At 41.4% G+C, this 19,530-nt stretch overlaps 1 protein-coding gene and 1 long non-coding RNA gene across 5 annotated transcripts in view; one reads left to right on the top strand and one right to left on the bottom strand.

The window, feature by feature from the left end:
• The window catches only part of DNAJC5B (DnaJ heat shock protein family (Hsp40) member C5 beta), an 84,474-nt gene extending 73,169 nt beyond the window's left edge, over positions 1-11,305 (bottom strand). Inside the window, exon 1 of one of the 3 annotated variants that reach the window (XM_032759657.1) lies at positions 11,219-11,305. The gene's annotated coding sequence lies outside the window, so the exon portion shown is untranslated. Of the gene's footprint in view, positions 1-4,430; positions 4,595-11,218 lie in introns of those variants that run through there. The other 2 variants (XM_058444573.1, XM_032759656.2) reach the window with 2 other exon arrangements.
• Positions 4,695-19,530, top strand: part of LOC131384301 (uncharacterized) — a 35,922-nt gene continuing 21,086 nt past the window's right edge. Inside the window, exons 1-3 of one of the 2 annotated variants that reach the window (XR_009215006.1) lie at positions 4,695-4,800; positions 4,911-5,055; positions 8,568-8,652. This is a non-coding gene — a long non-coding RNA (uncharacterized LOC131384301). Of the gene's footprint in view, positions 4,827-4,910; positions 5,056-8,567; positions 8,653-19,530 lie in introns of both variants that reach the window. The other variant, XR_009215007.1, reaches the window with a different exon arrangement.

Below are 19,530 nucleotides of genomic sequence, written 5' to 3' on the forward strand. Positions count from 1 at the left end.
CTTTGAAGTTCACAGTGCGCACATTTTTCACATAGTTTTGTAGTTTCCTCTTTGCTTTTGAACTCTTTGCAGGTGTACATCTTGTCTCCTTAACTAAATTCTTAACTCTTAAAGAGCCCAACTTATGTCAAACATTTTATTTTGCTGTTGTCACAGTGCCTAGTACAGTCCCAGGTGCATATTAAGTTTTCAAAAATACAAACTGGATTGAAACTGACATTGAATTCATTTGGCATAGAAAGGAGAGTGGAAAGCAACCTCCTTGAAAGGACATAGCATGAGAGGAGATAAGGTCGATGCTGGGAGGGAGATAGCGCCAGTTCCTACCATGCAGAGAAACTTATCCTAACATTAAAAAAAGGCTTTCCCTCTCTTGTAATAATAATGATTTTGCATTCTAAATATACTTCGAAGGACGAAAATACTCGTCTTCTAGTTGCCAAGTAAGTTGTCTTCTCAAATGGCTAAAACGTCTGTTTTCCTGAGACCACCTTTTGTGATCAACAATATTGGTAATATAAAAATGTGGAACTTTCGTTTATAGTGAATTACATGCCATAGTACTCCGCACCACTTAAATGGCAAGACTGAGAGTGAATCTTTCACTTCCTTTTGGTTAGAGCTCCATTTGTGTGGCCATCATGATGTTTGGGTAACTTAAAAGGAGAGTATTCATGACTCAGCTCATGACATTTTCCCCAGGCAGAAGAGATGGGACAACCCCAAGTATTATGGTGGTCAGATTGTGTACTTGTCATATTGGAGGAAGATGTCTATGGGAGAGGTGAGGAGAGGAGGCAGGAAGCTGGTTTTGTAAATCAATGAATCTCAAAGATTTCTGGGGCTGTCCTGCCACCAGTGCCTGGCACTCTACCAACCACATCACATTTAATATGGATCCCTGCTCCCCAGACAGCAGGATGCCCTTTACCCTTACAGGGCATTGGAATAATGGGACCGCAACTTGTAGCTTTCAGTAGGAGACACAATTAAGAGGAGGAGGAGGAGTGGCTTGAAAGGAGGATGAGGGGGTCAGATGATGGGTATCCTAAAAGCCCAAACTTGACCACTACACAATCTATGCATTTTTTTAAAATTGCACTTGTACCCCATATATTTATACAAATACAATAAAAATTAAAGCACATCGGGTTCTACTCTCTGGAGCAGCATGAAGCATGCCTCCGGAGGTCAGCAAAGATGAGGGGAGAAGACACTAACTTGAGTGCTTGCTTCACAGCTGTGCCAAGGACTTGACTCCCCATGCATTTTAGAGCATAACCTTCCCCCTTCTGAGGTTCCCACGGGATAGCAGGGTAAACAGCAGGAGAGCTCCTTCTCAGCCCTGGTGGCACCAACGCCCCTTGGCTCTGGGTCACATTCCTCCACAGACTTCACAGGCCTCAGGTTACAAAGGCCCTGTTGCACAATTCTTGGGAGAGTGGGCATGGGGGCTGGGCTGGGATGACAGGCAGTGTCCTGCGCGTGTCGGAGATCCAGTGTGGCTGCCTGCCAAGGCGCCTCAGGGGACGGCAGCAAGAGGAGACTCTGCTGTCTCAGGATCTACAGAGAGATAGCTTCCTTTTGCTTTTTTTCCTTCCAAGCCACTTAAATAAAACTCGTCAAGGCTGCATCTTCTCCGGTAATTCAAGAGAAAACATTTCAAAAGTTTACTTGGCATACCTGTGTTTCATTTTACTGGAGAGATTTGAAACTTCAAAACCACAATGAAGAATCCTGAAACTAAAACTTCTTTTATCCGTCTGCTTTTCACAATTAGCTTTCTTCTGCAGTTATACACTGTAGTGTGTGTAAAATTACTCAATATATTACACGACTTCTAAAATTAATAAGGAAGCTGAAAGCTATTACAACAACTGTTTAAAGCCTATGCCATGATGGAATGCTCTTTCTTATGCTCCTTCTTGTTGGTAATTGCTTCATAATTATCTTTTATTGAAGGCAATCTGCATGTAATACCAGAAACATACGGAAAATCCTTACAGGAAGTACACATTTTAGTTGGCTAAAAAACAATCTAATGGCCTAGAAAATACTTACCACACATCTCTAAGGCTAATGATGGCGCTGATGACTATAAAAGTTAGGTCTCTATTTATATTAAAAAATTCTTCATTTCATTTTCTTTCAGAATTTGGATCTTTGGACTGATATTAATACATTTGCAATGAATTTAATTGGAAAAACGCTGACTACCTGCACCCAGGGACTGCCTGGGCTCAAACTTGCAGATTAATTAGGGATGCAAGACATATATAGCTTCATGTATGTCAAACCCTGGACAAGTCTAAGGAGGCTCCTCCTACACCATCATGTTAATTCCAAATAGAATATTAATTCATGGGATAAGTCACAGAAGGCTCATATAGAAGATATGTTAGGTAAGTAAGGGTAGGTCAGATACCATGGATGGATGTAATAGCCAGCCCCACACCTGCCAGATAAAGTGTTTACTCATCTGTACATTCAAGGGTGTACACACACACGTTCATAAACAAAGTGTTATCTACCTAAACTGGAAAAGACAAGGCCACAGGAAGACTGTATATTTATTATAAAGTAAAAATCTGGTAAATTGTATACTTTTTTTTTTTAAGAAAATAAAGGATTATTTCTAATCAGCCCTCAATTTACAGTAGCTAGTCAATTTCCCTGGACTTATTTTCACTGTTATCTCAGTCTTTTGAATAGGGTCTTCGGTGCTTTTTCTTGTCATTGACCAAAGCTTATTTTGTATGGAGCTGCAGAGGCTAGGAGAATATCTGCTTTTACCAATAACCGCACCAAGGTGATAAATGAGATTTCCTCCTTTCAGAATATTCTAACTTAGAAAATCAAAGAGTTAGTTCAAATATGAATGAATACATTCATTCATTGTGGGGCAGAATGTATTGGAGAGGCCACCAGGCTAAGACTGAGGGGGCTTAAACTTTAGTCCCCAGCACTAACTAGCTTGATACCCTTAGCCAAGACACTTCTCTGTGTGGTTTCTCCTGGAAATGAAGCTGTGGAATGGATGATCTTCTAGTTCCCCTCCGACTCTAAAATTCTGCAGTATGTGACAGGCTGCAGCAGCATGTGACTAACACAAGGGTCAGGGAACGTTACAGTCAATAAATGCAAATGGAGATTAGTTAGGACACTCTGTGTTTTGTGGGTATTATCTGAGGTTCAGCTTAAACTTAGTTTTCAATGGCTATCAATGAAGGGAGCCTAAAAACTGGGCCAATCAGATTTTAATGTTCAAGGTCTTAAGTGGTTATGATCAGATCATAACCCAATTGTGAAAATCACAGTGACTTCTGTACAGAAGTTGAATGTGTGCTATAAAGTTAATGTGCAAGTATATTTTGTTTTTATCTGGGTCTCTCAGTTTTACATGCTTTGGGGACTACTACTACTTTCATAGAGTGTGAGAGTATTGGCCTTACTGCTGTGACATTTATTCGTGATGTGTTGGAGGCCAAGGAGAGTTAGAGTTGTGTCCTGTGGATAGAGAATCCATCTCCTCCTCCTCTTGTCGGTGGCTGTTGGGGTCCCCTGTGGGTAACTGACCTACCTGTCAGAACATGTACTCTTGCTCCCACTGAGGGAGCATCGCGATCAACTCTGACCTTGCAGGCAGAGCTCAGTGTGCCTGCCTGAGCTGTCCTGTGCTCCAACTCCGGGGTCGCAGTGTGCTAAGACCCAAGGGAGTCCACATGGGGATGAGTCAGGGCCTGGCGCTGGCCCCGTGCTCTGCCCCACTGGTAAACAGAACAGTTCTTTGCCGTCACTCAGAGCCTCTCAGGGCCCCAAGACTCCAGGAAGAAACAAGTGTTGTAGAAGCCAAAACCCCAAGGCAAGGTAAAGAAAACAGAACTGTCCGCATCCCCACCAATGATTTCACTGGCGGGAGTTGCTGGGGGCGGGATGGGGGGTCCAGCCTATGTTCCAGCAGAACTGTTTTACTTACCTCTCAACCAAAAGGCGCTTCTCTTTTACTCTTTATAGGGGTGGCCTTTTGCCTTTCAAGATCTGAACTTTCAAAACTCGACCTTAGAGTCAGTCTTGCTTGCTAACCCATAATACAACTGTTCACCTTTTATTACTTTTGTTTGTTTTTGTACTGGCTTCTATTAAAATACTTCCTTCAGTTCACTTATTTTTGTTTACTCTACCCTGTCATTCCAGGGAGAAGCTATTGAAAGAAAAAAAACCTCTAAATAGAAATATATCACCAGCAGCACAAGTGGACTACAGCCTCGGAAATGTCCTCACCGTCCGGCTTCATGACAAGCAGCCTGGCTGTTGGCAAGATGCGCCCAGCTCTGCTTCTGCTCATGTGGAACCTTACATTACCCTAATGCAGCTGGGGCACACGCCGTCTGTGCTTATACTGTTCTTCTTAAGCTTGGAGACACACTCGCCTTGAGATCTCTCCTCTTTTTCATTTAGACACTGGCAAGTCCTGTTCTGAGCTTAGCAATGCCACGTACCTGAACTGGAGGCATGGCTGGCTGATCCCTTCTAGCTCCCTCCAGTAGCGTCCCACCTTGGCTATATCAGTAACTGCGCCTCCTGTTGTTTCTCCTTCCCGGTTGTCAAGGTCAAACCCGGGCTGGATACTGTGATGTCACAGAGTGGAGTCCTCACTCCTCCAGATGGTCTAGCTGAGGCCCTCGTGGACAGCACTTCCGCTCCTGCCCACGGCGGGAGGTTGGGAAGGACATTCCCCATTTCCATTTGCTCTGCCATTCAAAACCTTGTGAGGGCCCTCAGGGAAGAATCCCTTTGCAGGTCATAAACTGACCTGCAGAATTATGGTATCTTAACTGTGGGGAGACACCTAGAAGAACGGCTAGTGACCAGATTCTCATCTAACTCCTTTTTTTTTTTTTTTTTTACAGATGAGGAAACTGAGGACCCACGTGGTGAAGTGGCAGAGCTGATTCTAGAGCCCAGGTGCCCTCAGTGTCAGCCCCTGCCATTCTGACCACGCTGCACTCAGATCTTGTTCTACTCTCTGGAGTTTGTCCACATCACAGTTTTCTGGTAGGCAGCTCATCAGACAATTTTTACCCAAATCCACCCATGACAAGAGACCATTTGGATAACGTACATTATGGGAAGAGAACAGAGTCTCAGTGAAGATCATTAGTTTCCCCAGCAACACAGGTGCCAGGAGTAGCTGGCTCTGGTCCTAGCCCAGACTCAGAAATCCTGAGCCACCAGACCAATTCTTGATTAACAAGTAAGGTGACTCTGAGCAACTAATGTTTTCACTGAGATTTGATGATAAGCAGCAAAGCTCAAATGAAAGTCCAGAGTTAGTGTTGGCAGGGCGAGGTGGCTCATGCCTGTAATCCCGGCACTTTGGGAGGCTGAGGTGGGAGGATCACTTGAGCCCAGGAGTTTGAGACTAGCCCGAGCAATATAGTGAGACCCCATCTCTACAAAAAATACAAAAATTAGCTGGGCGTAGTTGTGCATGCCTGTAGTTGTAACTAGTCAGGAGGCTGACGGGGGATGATCACTTGAGCCCGAGATGTCGAAGCTGTAATGAGTCGAGATTGCACCACTGCACTCCAGCCTGGACGGCAGAATGAAACCTTGTCTAAAACACACACACACACACACACACACACACACACACACACACACACACAACACACACACACACACACACACACACACACACACACACACACACACACACAGTATTGACTACAGTGCTATACCAGGTTCTAGCGTTCAGTAGGGGACAGGGAGGAGCAACCTGTAAAGAAATAGAGTCTCACTGGAATTTCCTTCTTCATTCTTTCATACCCTTCACTTTTTCTAGACACTAACCCCATATGATACTAAAAATTATCTGTATTGCATCAGACGACGTACCTGTGAAGTCAGAGAATTGTGCTTTAAGAATCTCTCAAGGGGAGAACATATCTTGGGCTTTTATAATACCAATAACATTTTACATCATGCTTCATTTACAAGCTATTTTCACATATATCACTCTATTTAATCTTCACAACTTGGTGAGATAAACAGAGTATTATTTTCAGTATAATTTTATGGATGAGAAAATTATAGCTTAGAGAAGTTGTGTCTTGCACGAGATCACAAAGCTAATTAAGTGGAGAGGTTACTTAACATTAACTACAAACCAGATCTTCCACCAAGCCTTTTCCCCACCACAGGGCTTCGCTGGTTGGGGAGAAATTGTCATTTGGTCCCAGAACACACTTGAAGGCCACTGCCTTAAGCAACCCTTTGAGTAACAAGGAAGAAAGTGTTCCCATAGGTCATAAATACTGCTTTACTGACTTCCTAAATGTCTTCATAAAATCTTAGGGAAATGGTTAATGGACACTAATTTTAAACTTTAAAATAATATAATTATTGCCTTTCCTTCCAACAATTCCACATCTGTGAATTCTCCTAAGAGAACCATTATGGATATGAAAAATATTTAGCTACAAGAGGTTTTTTGAAGCACTGTTTATAACAGAAAACAAATATAAAGCTCAACATTGGAAAAGTGGTAAAATGGATTATGCTGAACTCATGAAAATAATGTCAGAGTTTCCCATACTTTGATTATTCATGTGGCATCTTCAGAATATTGCCATCTGCACTAATATTTACTTAACATTTTCCTTTAAATTAATTCATACATTTTACTGGAATAAAATTATTTAAAGGTATTTTTATTATTAACATAAGTAGAAATACAGTATTAATTGCTTTAAATGCCAGATGAAATAAAAGCAAATACAATGAAAACAAAGTAATGTTATTAATGCATGAATTTGGTCCCAATACCTTGAAGAAAACATATGACTGATTTAATAAAATCACAAGTAATCCCCTTTTTTGCCATCACAAACTTCACCTTTCTGCGTTAAAAAATCTCTTTTTTCACTTCTGATCTATAAAAGGTTCAATGGAAAAAAGAAATGCAGTGTGTGTCTGATCCCAAATCACAGTTAGATATATTTATGCATACCTTGCATACTAAATCAGTAATTCTCAAAACTTGCTTGAAAGGTCACCTTGCTTAGAACAGGGTATTCCTCTGGCAGGATAGGCAGAGGTCAAGCCTCTTTGTTCAAAGCAGTCTTCCTCCAGCTATCATCTCAGGGCAAATAAAAATGACATCTTTCCTTGCGTTCTGTCTTGGCTGAGCATACTCAATGCTGTACATTCTGTGGAGGTGTGGGTTATGCCGCATCCTTTGAGCATACATCCCTGTGATGAAACAGGGGCACACCTGTAGCAGAGGCAGGCAAAGCCTCACACCCGGAGCACACAGAAGCTCCAGTCCCCTATGGCAGTGATGAGGGAAGCCTGCACACCTCTTCAGAAGCAGGCACTCTGCAGGCTAAGTGAAATGTATAGATATTTGTAAGTCAGAGCTCAAAGGTTTTTGCTCAGTTATGGAGGAGGATTTTGTGGGGGGAAATGCTAATTTTGTCAACACTTAAATTCTACTTCCAGGCAGAATTTCTCAAATTGTGTTCTACAGACCACCTGTGCCAGAATCACCTACTGCATATATATATGCAGATTCGCACACAGCTTCCTGCGCTTCCTGCCTCCAGATCTCAGGGGCTGAGTGACAGACTCATGTTAAGTCAAGCTCCTCCAGGAGCTTGTGGTGTAGGTGTACACAAATACTTGAGAACAACGCTGTAGGCCAGAAGTTCCCAAACTTTAGAGCAAACCAAAGAGTGCCTGGAGGACTTGTTTTTGTTTTTTGTTTGTTTGTTTGTTTTGTTTTCTGAGATGGAGTCTCACTCTGTTGCCCAGGCTGGAGTGCAGTGGCACGATCTCAGCTCACTGCAACCTCCATCTCCCGGGTTCAAGCAATTCTCTGCCTCAGCTTCCCTAGTAGCTGGGATTACAGGCACCCCCCACCACGCCCAGCTAATTTTTTGTAATTTTAGCAGAGATGGAGTTTCACCATTTTGGCCAGGCTGGTCTTGAACTCCTGACCTTGTGATCCACCCACCTCGGCCTCCCGAAGTGCTGGGATTACAGGAGTGAGCCACTGCGCCCAGCTGAGGACTTGTTAAAACACAAATTGCAGGCCCCACCCATCAAGTTTCTGGTTTGGGATGTCTAGAGTGAGGCGCAAGACTTGACATTTTTAGCAGGTTCCTAGGCCTGATGGTGGACACCAGACTTTGAGAACTACTGCACTTGGACCAAGAAAGTGAATGTACAGCATAGAGTGCTCTCAATAGTAGTACAGAATGTACGGTATTGAGTACGCTCTAGAGGCATTTCCAAAGGCCTAAGAAATGGAGTTTGGACCTTGAGTCTTTATGTATTCAGAAAAGAATTGGTATAGAAAGGAATTTTGTTCTTATATTGCTTTTGGTTTTTGTTCTTTAGGTATTTTCTTACAAATAATTTTTATTTTTCCACTAAAATGCTTGTAGTCTATGTCCATCCATTCAGGATACTTCAAGGTTAAACAGAATCATTTTTCCTTATTTTGTACCTTTTAAAATATGGGAATCTTAATGAATGAACACAATTGATGTCTGACTTTTCAGATGCCTGCATCAATTTGATTTTAGTGACCCACTGGAAACCAGTGTCAGCATAACAACAGTTACCAGAGCTAAACCTACAAAGCAGGTAAGGCATATAAACAGACTAAGTGCTAGAGATTTTAATTAAGCCTAGTGACTCTGAAGCTGGACTCCCTCTTAAAAGATGTTGAGAATTCAACTTAATTCTGAAAAAAATACATCTAAATTCAGGTCTTTTTACCAACCAAACTACTTATGCTTAATAGAAACGGAAGCATGCCTGTAGAATCAGAAAGATCTTTCTGTTGAATCAGAAACATATTGCTAATGTTTGTAGCTATGGGACCCACCTCATGTACATACAAAATCATAACATTTTCTCAAAACAAAGGTAGTACTATATACCCCAACAGAATTCATTTTTAAGGAGTGCTAATGACATTATTAAAAGAAAATGTCAGCCAAACTGCAATAAAACATTTCCAGGCCAATAAAAGTAGTTTGAGTTGAATGCTCTAAAAGTATTGGCTTTGAAAGGTTAAAATAATAAGTGATCACAGATCCAAGAAATACAATGCTCAAGTCATTAGCAGAGGCATCGTATGCTGTATTGTAAGTAAAGTGTAAGGAATGTATTGGTTTAGATCCTATAAGGTGATCCCTATAAGACCAGTGCCTGCCCTTTCTATGTGGCTCTTCTCTGAAGAACAGAAAGTTATATATAGGAACAAGAACCCACACATTTTAGAAACTAAAAAAAAAGTTATATTTGGCTTTGTGATACATTTGTGTGATTCCATTCAGACATAACTGTCTGATATTTTGGAAGTGCTTTAAACCAAACATGAGACACACTGTGAAGACCTACATTCCCAAAGACGGCAGCTAATATTGGTCTAACTTTCCCAGTGAGTCTCTGTCTCAGAAAACTTTTCTACTTTCTCCACCCACGATAGAAATCTGTCTCTTCTCCTTTTTCTTTACCCCCAAATAGTCACAATTGCAGAAACACATAATGCCATACAGACCACACCAAGTACAAGTGGTCTCTGCTGTGGCCTGAGAGTTCCACAAAATTCGTATGTTGAAACTTAATCTTCATTGTGGTGGTACTGAGAGGTGAGGCCTTTTGTAGAGTGACTAAATCACTCATTGTATTAGTTCATCTTCACGCTGCTATGAAGAAATACCCAAGACTGGGTAATTTATAAAGAAAGAGGTTTAATTGATTCATGGTTCTGCATTGCTGGGGAGGCCTGAGGAAACTTACAATCATGGCAGAAGGCAAAGGAGGCACAGGCACCTTCTTCCCAGTGTGGCAGAACGGAGCGAGTGCGAGCAGGGGAAATGCCGGACGCTTATAAAACCATCAGATCTCATGAGACGCACTCATTATCACAACAGCAGCATGAAGGAAACCACCTCCATAATCCAATCACTTCCAACCGGACCCCTCCCACAGCATGTGGGGATTATGGGGATTACAATTCAAGATGAAATTTGAGTGCAGACACAGCCAAACCATATCACTCATGAATGGATTAGTGCTTTATAAAAGGGCTGGAAGAAACTAGCCCCTTTTGCTCTTTTGCTTTTCTGTCATGTGAGGACACAGCGTTTGACTCTTCCAGAGGATGTGGCCATAAGGCACCACCTTGGAAGCAGAGCAGCCTTCACCAAGGCCAGTGCCTTCGTCTTAGATTTCTCAGCCTCCAGTACTGTGAGAAACAAAATCCTGTTATATATAAATGACCCAACTTGTGGTCCTTTGCTATAGTAGCATAAATGGACCAAGGCAGTCTCCAATCTCAATTATGCCCTCAGCACAGGGCAGTTCTCTCACTGTCCACTGCACACTCATTGCAAACTCTTACCAATCTCTGGAAGCCTTTCATTTGTGTCCCTCTCATTCTTAGCAGTGAGCCTCATCTCCTCCACAAAATCTCAGAAACCATTAACTATTCCCTTTTTCAATTTCAACCCTACCCTACTCTAAATATATCCACATCTGTGCCCACTCTTAACACGTTCCTGCAGCTCAGTAGAAAGGCATTCTCTTTCAGACCAAGGATAATACTCTCTATGTGACCTGAGCCCCCGTTTAATACTGCTACTTTTGAGAACTTGCTCCTTCAATTACTCCCTTTAGCTAATTTCTACCACAGTCTCTGTCTCCGTCTCTCTCTCTCTTTTCTGGCTCTCCCTTCTCAGCATAAAAACATTCTCAAGTCTTTTCTATTTATAAAAACACGAAACCTCCCTGAACCCCAAGCCCCTCTCCCCAACACAGCTATTTAAAGTTCTCTCTTCTCTTCCAAGCTAAGCTAATGGAAAAAAAAATAATCTACTACATTTCCTTTCAAGCCATAAGGCCGATGTCCAAAGCAAGACAAGGAGGAGACAAAAGAACACAGGCTTGTTAATCATTTTATACTTAATCATTTCCCTTCATGGCATCACCACCAAACTCTCCCAGGACTTCTTCAAGCTACAGCTACAGCTAGAAGACAGACTACCCATGTCCTTGCCTCAAAGACTGTTTGCAGCATTTTAATGTGATCTTTCTCATTATAATGCTGTTGCCAGGATGTCGGGGAATGGAGTATGTGTAGTTCAGGGTCAGATGGCCTCAGAATCCCTCCAGTTACCCTCCAGCTGTGTTTCTGGCTTACCTTGGTGTTAGATTCACAGGAAAGCAAGCGTTTGAAAGTGTCCTCTCCTCATGAGATCTTGGTGTTATCTGTATGTTCCCTTGAAACCACTGACTTTTCATTTTTACTAAGCCATCTCTGATCACCTTCTCTTCTATTTTCAGATGGATTATCCTCTGAATTCCCCCTGTGCTTAATACTCTTATAACATTAAGAAACCTAAAGAAAGCTACCTTGATCTTTTCTCTGAGCAGTCTCTCGTTAGGTTGAGTTCTACCCAGTTTATTTACATAACTACTCCTTGATTCTAAGATTAAATTGGTTAGGAGACAACTAAGAGCTAATAACAGCTTTTTAGGAAAAGAAAACAAGAAAAGACTACCATATAAATCAAGGCATCAATTGAACATATGTTCCAATTTAAGAGACGCTTAAATGTAGAAAAGGGGGCTGCTGTTTGGAATATATGGAATACAGTATTGGCCAGACACCAGAGCCAGGCCTGTAATCCCAGCACCGTGGGTGGCCAAGGCCAGGAGTTGGAGATCAGCCCAGACAACAGAGAGACTGCATCTTTACAAAAATTTTTAAAAATTATCTCAGCGTGGTGGCATGCACCTGTAGTCCTAGCTAGTTGGGAGACTGAGGTAAGGAGGATCACTTGAGCCCAGGAGTTTGAGGTTACAATGAGCTATGATTGCCCCACTGCACTCCAGCCTGAGCAACAGAGCAAAACCCTGTCTAAAAGAAAGAAAGAAAGAAAGAAAGAAAGAAAGAAAGAAAGAAAGAAAGAAAGAAAGAAAGAAAGAAAGAAAGAAAGAAAGAAAGAAAGAAAGAAAGAAAGAAAGAAAGAAAGAAAGAAATACAGTATTCATTTCTGTTGACTACTTACTATACAAAACACTCCCATGGGATAGAAAGGGTCACAGTAGTACCTGCCAGAAGAACTACCCCACAGAGCAGGGAGACAAAAGTCACACACAACTCAACTGCAAATCAAGTGTGAAAACAGCGTTGTTAAGACTACCATTTTTGCAGTTATAGCCTGAATTCCAATCCTTGCCCAATTTTTTCTTCTATAAAGAGGAAAGAATGATACCTTCTTTGCAGGAGTGCTACAAAGAAGAAAGGAGACACCGGCTGTAGACTTTAGCATGGTTGAAGCATAGTGGAAGTTCTCAATGACAAGGCAGTGTGATTTTTACCATTATTAGCTTTATTATAGAGAAAAAATAGATGCTCTACGGATTTAAAGAAGGAAGAGATCATGTTTTCTCGGGAGACACTAGAAAGACTTCATTTAACACGTGGTCTTTGAGAAGAGCCTCGAAGGATGAGTGACACTTCTTTAGGGCAAGGTGGAGAACCGCTTCTCCCAGCTCTCTGCAATCCTGACTTAGGCACCATGAGCCTGCCAGCATGACCACCTTGAGAGTCATGCGCAGAGATGACACTTTGCACATGTTAAAATTTATAATATTTATTTATAATTGTACCTGGTGAACTTTTTAATTCAATAAATTCCTATTTATATCATTGCTTTGAAACAGGCAATACTTGTTGAGGGGCTATAACGTTCATAAAATAGTCAAAAAAGCAAACAAAGGATATTCTGAATAAGCATTACTGTGAAATCATTTCAAAAGCATGTACTTGTTATTAATGACAGGCAGTGCGTTATGTGCCTCTGGCTTGTCATCCTGTCTCTGGAGTACATGTTGTAAAGGAAGAAAAGTGGGTAATTATATTTTACGTGAACATCAAATTGAGTGTTCCTTCCTTGTAGTTTTGTAAAGTAAAATTGTGGCAAGATTGTCCCCAGTTAATGTCAGGAAAAAAATAAAAAAATAAATGTTATTTAAAAACCTGTCTCTTAGAAACACAAGTAAAACTTGTTCAAGTAGTTTGCAGTCATTGAATGTAGATCAGCTCCTATGAAAACAAACTCCATGGGTAAGGGGTAAGTCTGAATTATTTTGTTATGTAGGTATTTTGTTGCATCAAATGTTGCTTAACATGAAATTAAATATATAGTTTGTATCAGAGTGAAATAAATATCAATGTTATTATTAGTTAATCCATTATTGGCAGACTCTAATAACTTTGCTATAATAAGGATTTTAATTCTATCTATATTCATTTTAACAGGTGCAAACTTATGGTTCAAAAAATGAACAAGTAACTTTTCAATCTTGTTCTATAAATATAAAAGTTAATTTTTGTCTCAGATGTCTGTTTTAACAGTTATCGTCAAGGTATTTTTAATAAAAACACAGTTGAAAGTGTGTCCTTAATACTTGTGTATTCTGCATAAAAATGATCTAACATAGGTCATTCCAGAACATGAGATTCTAACATTTATTAGGATTCTATATCTCTATCTGATTGCCAAGGTATTTCCTGTTTTTTTGTTTTTGTTTTTGTTTTTTTGTTGTTATTTTGCTTTGTTTTGTTTTGAGATGAAGTCTCGCACTGTCCCCCCAGGCTGGAGGGCAATGGTGCAATCTTGGCTCACTGCAACCTCTGCCTCCCGGGTTCAAGCAATTCTTCTGCCTCAACCTCCCGAGTAGCTAGGATTACAGGCAGCGCCACCATGCCTGGCTAATTTTTTTGTATTTTTAGTAGAGACGGGGTTTCACTATGTTGGCCAGGCTGGTCTTGAACTCCTGGACCTCATGATCTGCCCGCCTGGGCCTCCCAAAGTGCTGGAATTACAGACATGAGCCGCCGTGCCCAGCCTAGTATTTCTTTATTATAGAACATTGTCTGGGACTGTAATTATTGCCTAGGTGTTTTTTTTACTTTCAACTTTTAAGTTCAGGGGTACATGTGCAGGATGTGCAGGTTTGTTACATAGGTAAATGTGTGCCATGGTGGTTTGCTGCACAGATCATCCCATCACCCAGGTATTAAGTCCAACATCCATTAGCTATTCTGCCTGATGCCTTCCCTCCACCCCACCCCCCATCAACAGGACCCAGTGTGTGTTGTTCCCCGCCATGTGTCCATGTGTTCTCATCATTCAGCTCCCACTTACAAATGAGAATATGCAGTGTTTGGTTTTCTGTTCCTGTGTTACTTTGCTGAGGATAATGGCTTCCATCTCCATCCATGTGCCTGCAAAAGACATGACCTTGTTTCTTTTTATGACTGCATAGTATTCCATTGGTGTATATGTACCACATTTTCTTTATCCATACTATCATATCATTGATGGGCATCTAGGTTGATTCCATGTCTTTGCTATTGTGAATAGTGCCACAATGAACATATGTATGCATGTATCTTTATAAAAGAATAACTTATGTTCCTTTGGGTAAATACCCAGTAATGGGATGGCTGGATCAAATGGTATTTCTGCCTCTAGGTCTTTGAGGAATCGCCATACTGTTGTCCACAATGGTTAAACTAATTTACATCCCCACCAATAGTGTAAAAGTATCCCTTTTTCTCTGCAATCTTGCCAGCATCTATTGTTTCTTGGGATTTTTAATAATCTCCATTCTGACTGTCATGAGATACTATCTTGTTGTGGGTTTGATCTGCATTTATCAAATGATCAGTGATGTTGAGCTTTTTTTCATATTTTTTTTGGCCACATGTGTGTCTTCTTTTGAGAAGTGACTGTTCATGTCCTTTGCCCACTTTTTAATGGGATTGTTTTTTCTTGTAAATTTGTTTAAGTTCCTTGTAGATCCTGGATATTAGATCTTTGTCAGATGGAAAGATTGCAAAAATGTTCTCCCACTCTGTAGGTTGTCTGTTCACTCTGATGATAGTTTCTTTTGCTGTGCAGAAGCTCTTTGATTTTAGATCCCATTTGTTAAGTTTTTGCTTTTGATGTAATTGCTTTTGGCATTTTTGTCATGAAATCTTTGCCTGTGCCTATGTCCTGAATGGTATTGCCTAGATTTTCTTCTTCTTTTTTTTTTTGTAGTTTTTAAGTTTTTAATCCATCTTGAGTTAATTTTTGTATGTAGCGTAAGGAAGGGGACCAGATTCCATTTTCTGCATATCATTGCCTGAGTTTTAATAGTATTACTAATTATTAAAGTTTGATATAAAACACTGCATAAAGAATACTTCATTGGACTCTAGTCATTTCGAAACATTTGTAGCATCTCTTAGGGGTGTGGTGTTTGGAATACTCTAATCTGATTTTGGATATAGAGTGGCTCCTTATCCAAAAAAGCCCTTCAACTTTCTTTCCTACCTACTTCCTCACTTTTAAATCCCAAATAGAACCATTCCTCCCTTCCTTGGGAAACTTTACCAGCTATATTAATCAGCTTTTGTTGTGATAATGTTGCACAATTTCTGGGTTTAGCTGGGAGTGGTGGCGCATGCCTGTAGTCCCAGCTACTTGGAAGACTGAGGTGGGAGGATTGTTTGATCCCAGGTGCTCAAGGCTGCAGTGAGCTGTGATAGCACCACTGCAATACAGCCTGGGCAACAGAGTGAGAACTTGTCTCAAAAAAAAAAAAAAAATTCTCAGTGGTTTGCAGTATCAAAACATTTACTTCTTGCCCACAGGTTGGCTGGTCAGCTACAGCAGCCCTGCTCTGTGCTGTGGGTGAGGCTCAGGTCTGTCCCATGAGTCTCTCATTTTGGGACCCACACTGGAGGAACAGTGGCTACCTGGGGCAAGCTTTTCTTAATGGTAGAGTAGGAAGGAACACAAAAGACTGAGAAGTCAAGGCAAAGGGTGCAGGCACATTCAAAGCCTCTGCTCACATTCATTGGCCAGAACAACTTCATGACCAGCTCCAACATCAATGGAGAGATTATGATACTCCTAATATAGGTGAGGAAAAGAGACAGAGTGAATATTTGCCGAACAGCACCCCCGCTAAACATATACGGGTGGAACAGAGATAGGTTAACAAAAATCAACATCCTGTGCCAAAAGGGGAAGCAGTCCCTGTTCTGTGGCACTTGTGAAATCCCACTGGGCAAACATTCTGCTGGATGGGTCACTGGGCAGCAGAGCAGGCTTGAAAGTCTAAATACCCTACAAGCTCATGTTCTACCGCAGGCCAACACCATGTACTACCCACAAACTCCCCAAAAGGGGAAATGACCAAAGACAGAAATGAATTAAACTTTCGAACGTATGGTATCTGTGCCACGGATCATGAAACTGAAATCCTGCACCCACTTAAATCCTGTACCAAGAGATGCCTCTGTCTGCTGAGGTGTCAGGAAGTGAGTAAAGTAAAAAGAAAGTAAAGAAAGCAAAGTCAGTGGAGCAGTAAAAAACATCAATTAATCAATTGATCAATTCAGGAAACTTGAAATTATTTTCCTTTTGGGGATCAAGGAACTAGAAGAAAAGAATTCCTGCCTGAGAAAGGAGCCGAAGACCTCATGAGATACCTTCTTCAGAACCTCTGGCAGCGTTCCTGGGATGTGGAAAACACTGTTTGTTTTTCCTTCCATTTCATTTAGATGAAGAGTTGACTACTCACACAGTCAGTCATACAGTTGATGGCATTGTCAGGAATAATCTGTAAATAATCTGTAACACTCATGTTTACCCATAAACAGATCCCTCTTTCCTGGACCAAATTGCGGCTTTCTTTGGAAACTATTTTAATCAAGGCTTTTTTGTTTCAAAGTAACATCAACTCACATCAAACTAACTCAAGCCAGCCAAGTGGCCGGGGTAAGGATTCTGGGGAATCTCACAAAACTCAAGGTCAAGAGAGTGGCCTTGTGAGTGACTGGAATGAGCAATTGGCTGCACAGTAAAAACTGAGGCCAAATCTGAGCAGGGTGTGTTGGAATTGATGTTTTCATGTAATTAGCAATGCCACTCGCTCAGGGGACCCTGTGTTGGACTTGTCAAATGCCAGCTGTGTCTGTCGTCCCTTTCACACTGAAGCTGAGCACCCCCACCATGTTCTACACAGGGGACCATCATGGAACTGTCCCCGACACATAGCAGCCACTGGTGGAACCAGATGTGGGCATAGGACCCAAAGGCAGCTTATGCATTGCTAGCCAGAAACCCATGAGGTGGGCCTGTGCAAAGGTCTCGCCCAGTGGTAATGACAGTAGTTAACCAAGTCAATTAGTTTCGGTTACTTCGGACTGGGAAATACAGAAGATGGGCCAGTGAGTAGCCAAGGCAAATGGACCCAATGTAGGGAGAGACATATCAGCCACAGCTAGGAGGCCATGCTGGCTCAGAGAGCTGGAGGCAGCAGCTGGCCTTTACAAGTGTCTCCCCCAGTTCTAGTCCATAGGTGCCTAGATGAATCTGCCTGGGCTGCCCCAAAAAAGAAAAAAAAAAGGTACTACAGACCAGGTGGCTTAAACAATAGAAGTTCACTTTTTCACAGTTCTGGAGGCTGGAAGTCTCAGATCAAGGGATCAGCAGGATTGATTTCTTCTAATGTCTCTATCCTGGCTCATAGACGGCCGCCTTCTCCCTGTGTTTTCACATGGTCTTCCTTCTGAACACGTTGTGTCCAAACCACCTCTCCTTATAAGGACACCAGTCATATTGAATTAGGACTCGCCATAAGGCCTCATTTTAAGTTACCCGTTTAAAGATCCTGTCTCCGAATACAGTCATATTCTAGTGCATTTGGGGTTAGGACTTCCACATATGAATTTTGGGGGGTACCCAATTCAGTCCATAACAATGCCTGCTCCCTTTAAAAAAGCGTCTTGTATGAGTCTATGTGATCTCGATAGTCTAGCAGACTCTATTAGGACTCTCTGTTGTAAGCAACAGAAAAACCAAACAGGCTTAAGGAAAAAGGGCATTTACTGGCTCGAGAAACTGAGAAGAGTCCAAGAGTGTCACTATCTTTAGGCATGTCTAGACCCAGAACACAAATGCTGGCATTGTATCTGTTGGGGTTCTGGTAGGAAATAGATGGCTCCGTCCAATTGGGTTTTAAAAAGAAGACTACTTACAAAGATGAGGGTGGGGCTTAGGAAATTCAAGGGATATTGAAGTACCAAGATTAAGTAATAGTGGGACACTGTTGTCGCTAACCCTGAAGGAGCAACGCAAGAGTGGCTGCTGGAACCTGAAGAGCAAGAGCTGTGTGGAGACAGTTCCCTGAGAGAGCTGCAGCCTTCAGTAGGGAGACACAGCCAGCCCCAGGAGGCCCCACAGAGAGGGAAATAAATAACCCAATTTTTCTGTCAGCACTCCCATTTGGAAGCCAGAGAAGAGTTTATGTAGTCAGCCGAGAGAGAGGGCGAGAGGGTAGACCTGGAGCAAGTGGAAGATATGCAGCACCATCACAAAGTCAGACTTGCTCTCCACCCTCTTCCTAACCAGGGTCTTGCTTATCAACCTCACAGTTTGCAAGCTACAGGAGGACAGCTTCTCTTGCCCAAGTTTTTTGAGCAACATCCCCCACCACTGAATTTAGTCTTATTGACCTGGCTTATATAACCAAACCCATCTCTATTTCAATCTGTATTTATGCCCATCTCTAAATCAATCACTGAGGCCAAAATAGGACTGAGCAGGTCATGATCACCTAAAGACCCTTGGAGCTAGGAGGGTGAGGTCAGTCTATTGAGCACAGCGTGTGGAATAAAGTAGAGTGGCTGCCCAAAGGAAAATTCAGGCATTGTTAACAGAAGAAGGGGGAATTCACAGAGGCTGATCAGGCAAAAACAGCATGTGTACATTACATTATACATACTACTCATAATACAATCCTTGGCAAATAAGTAATGACTGGTTGCATTGATTGGATGCAGTGTTTTGAGAACTACTCATTGCACATAGCTGGTGCTCAATACATGTTTTCAGAAATTTGTTGGAATATAAACGTTAATAATCATCAAATTGGAACTCCATGGACAGAATTATTTTGCAATTGGCTAGGAGACTTCTGAATCCAGAGGATATTTTTTCCACTTCCAGTCTTTAGAGTGATCCTTATGAATGTTGACTTATGATTATTAGCTGCTTGTTTGTAGAAATCTATATTTACATCCCAAACACTGTCTCTTTCAGTGTTCTGAATTATTTTGTAAACTCTATTTATTTGCTTTCATTAGACCACAGTCTTGAGAATTTCTGGCTTGTTTACACACATCACCAAGTTTTTTTTTTAAGACTCATTTAGCAAAATATCATTATGAAAGAGGCAACAAACTGAAGTAAGATTAGTGAACAATTTAAATTTAAGTTAATAAGCCTTCTTTGTTTTTGTCCATGAAGGATGACTATCAATGTTGCTAAGAGCTGTTTATTAAACTGATAAAAATAAATATTGTCTTTAAAAAGTCAGGTTGCCTTTATCTGATCGCAAAGGTGAGCTTGTAAAATTAATCCTTCTGGTGTTTGCTTGTCATTC

The sequence above is a fragment of the Hylobates moloch genome, unplaced genomic scaffold (genome assembly GCF_009828535.3).
Source record: "Hylobates moloch isolate HMO894 unplaced genomic scaffold, HMol_V3 SCAFFOLD_9, whole genome shotgun sequence".
Taxonomy (NCBI): domain Eukaryota; kingdom Metazoa; phylum Chordata; class Mammalia; order Primates; family Hylobatidae; genus Hylobates; species Hylobates moloch.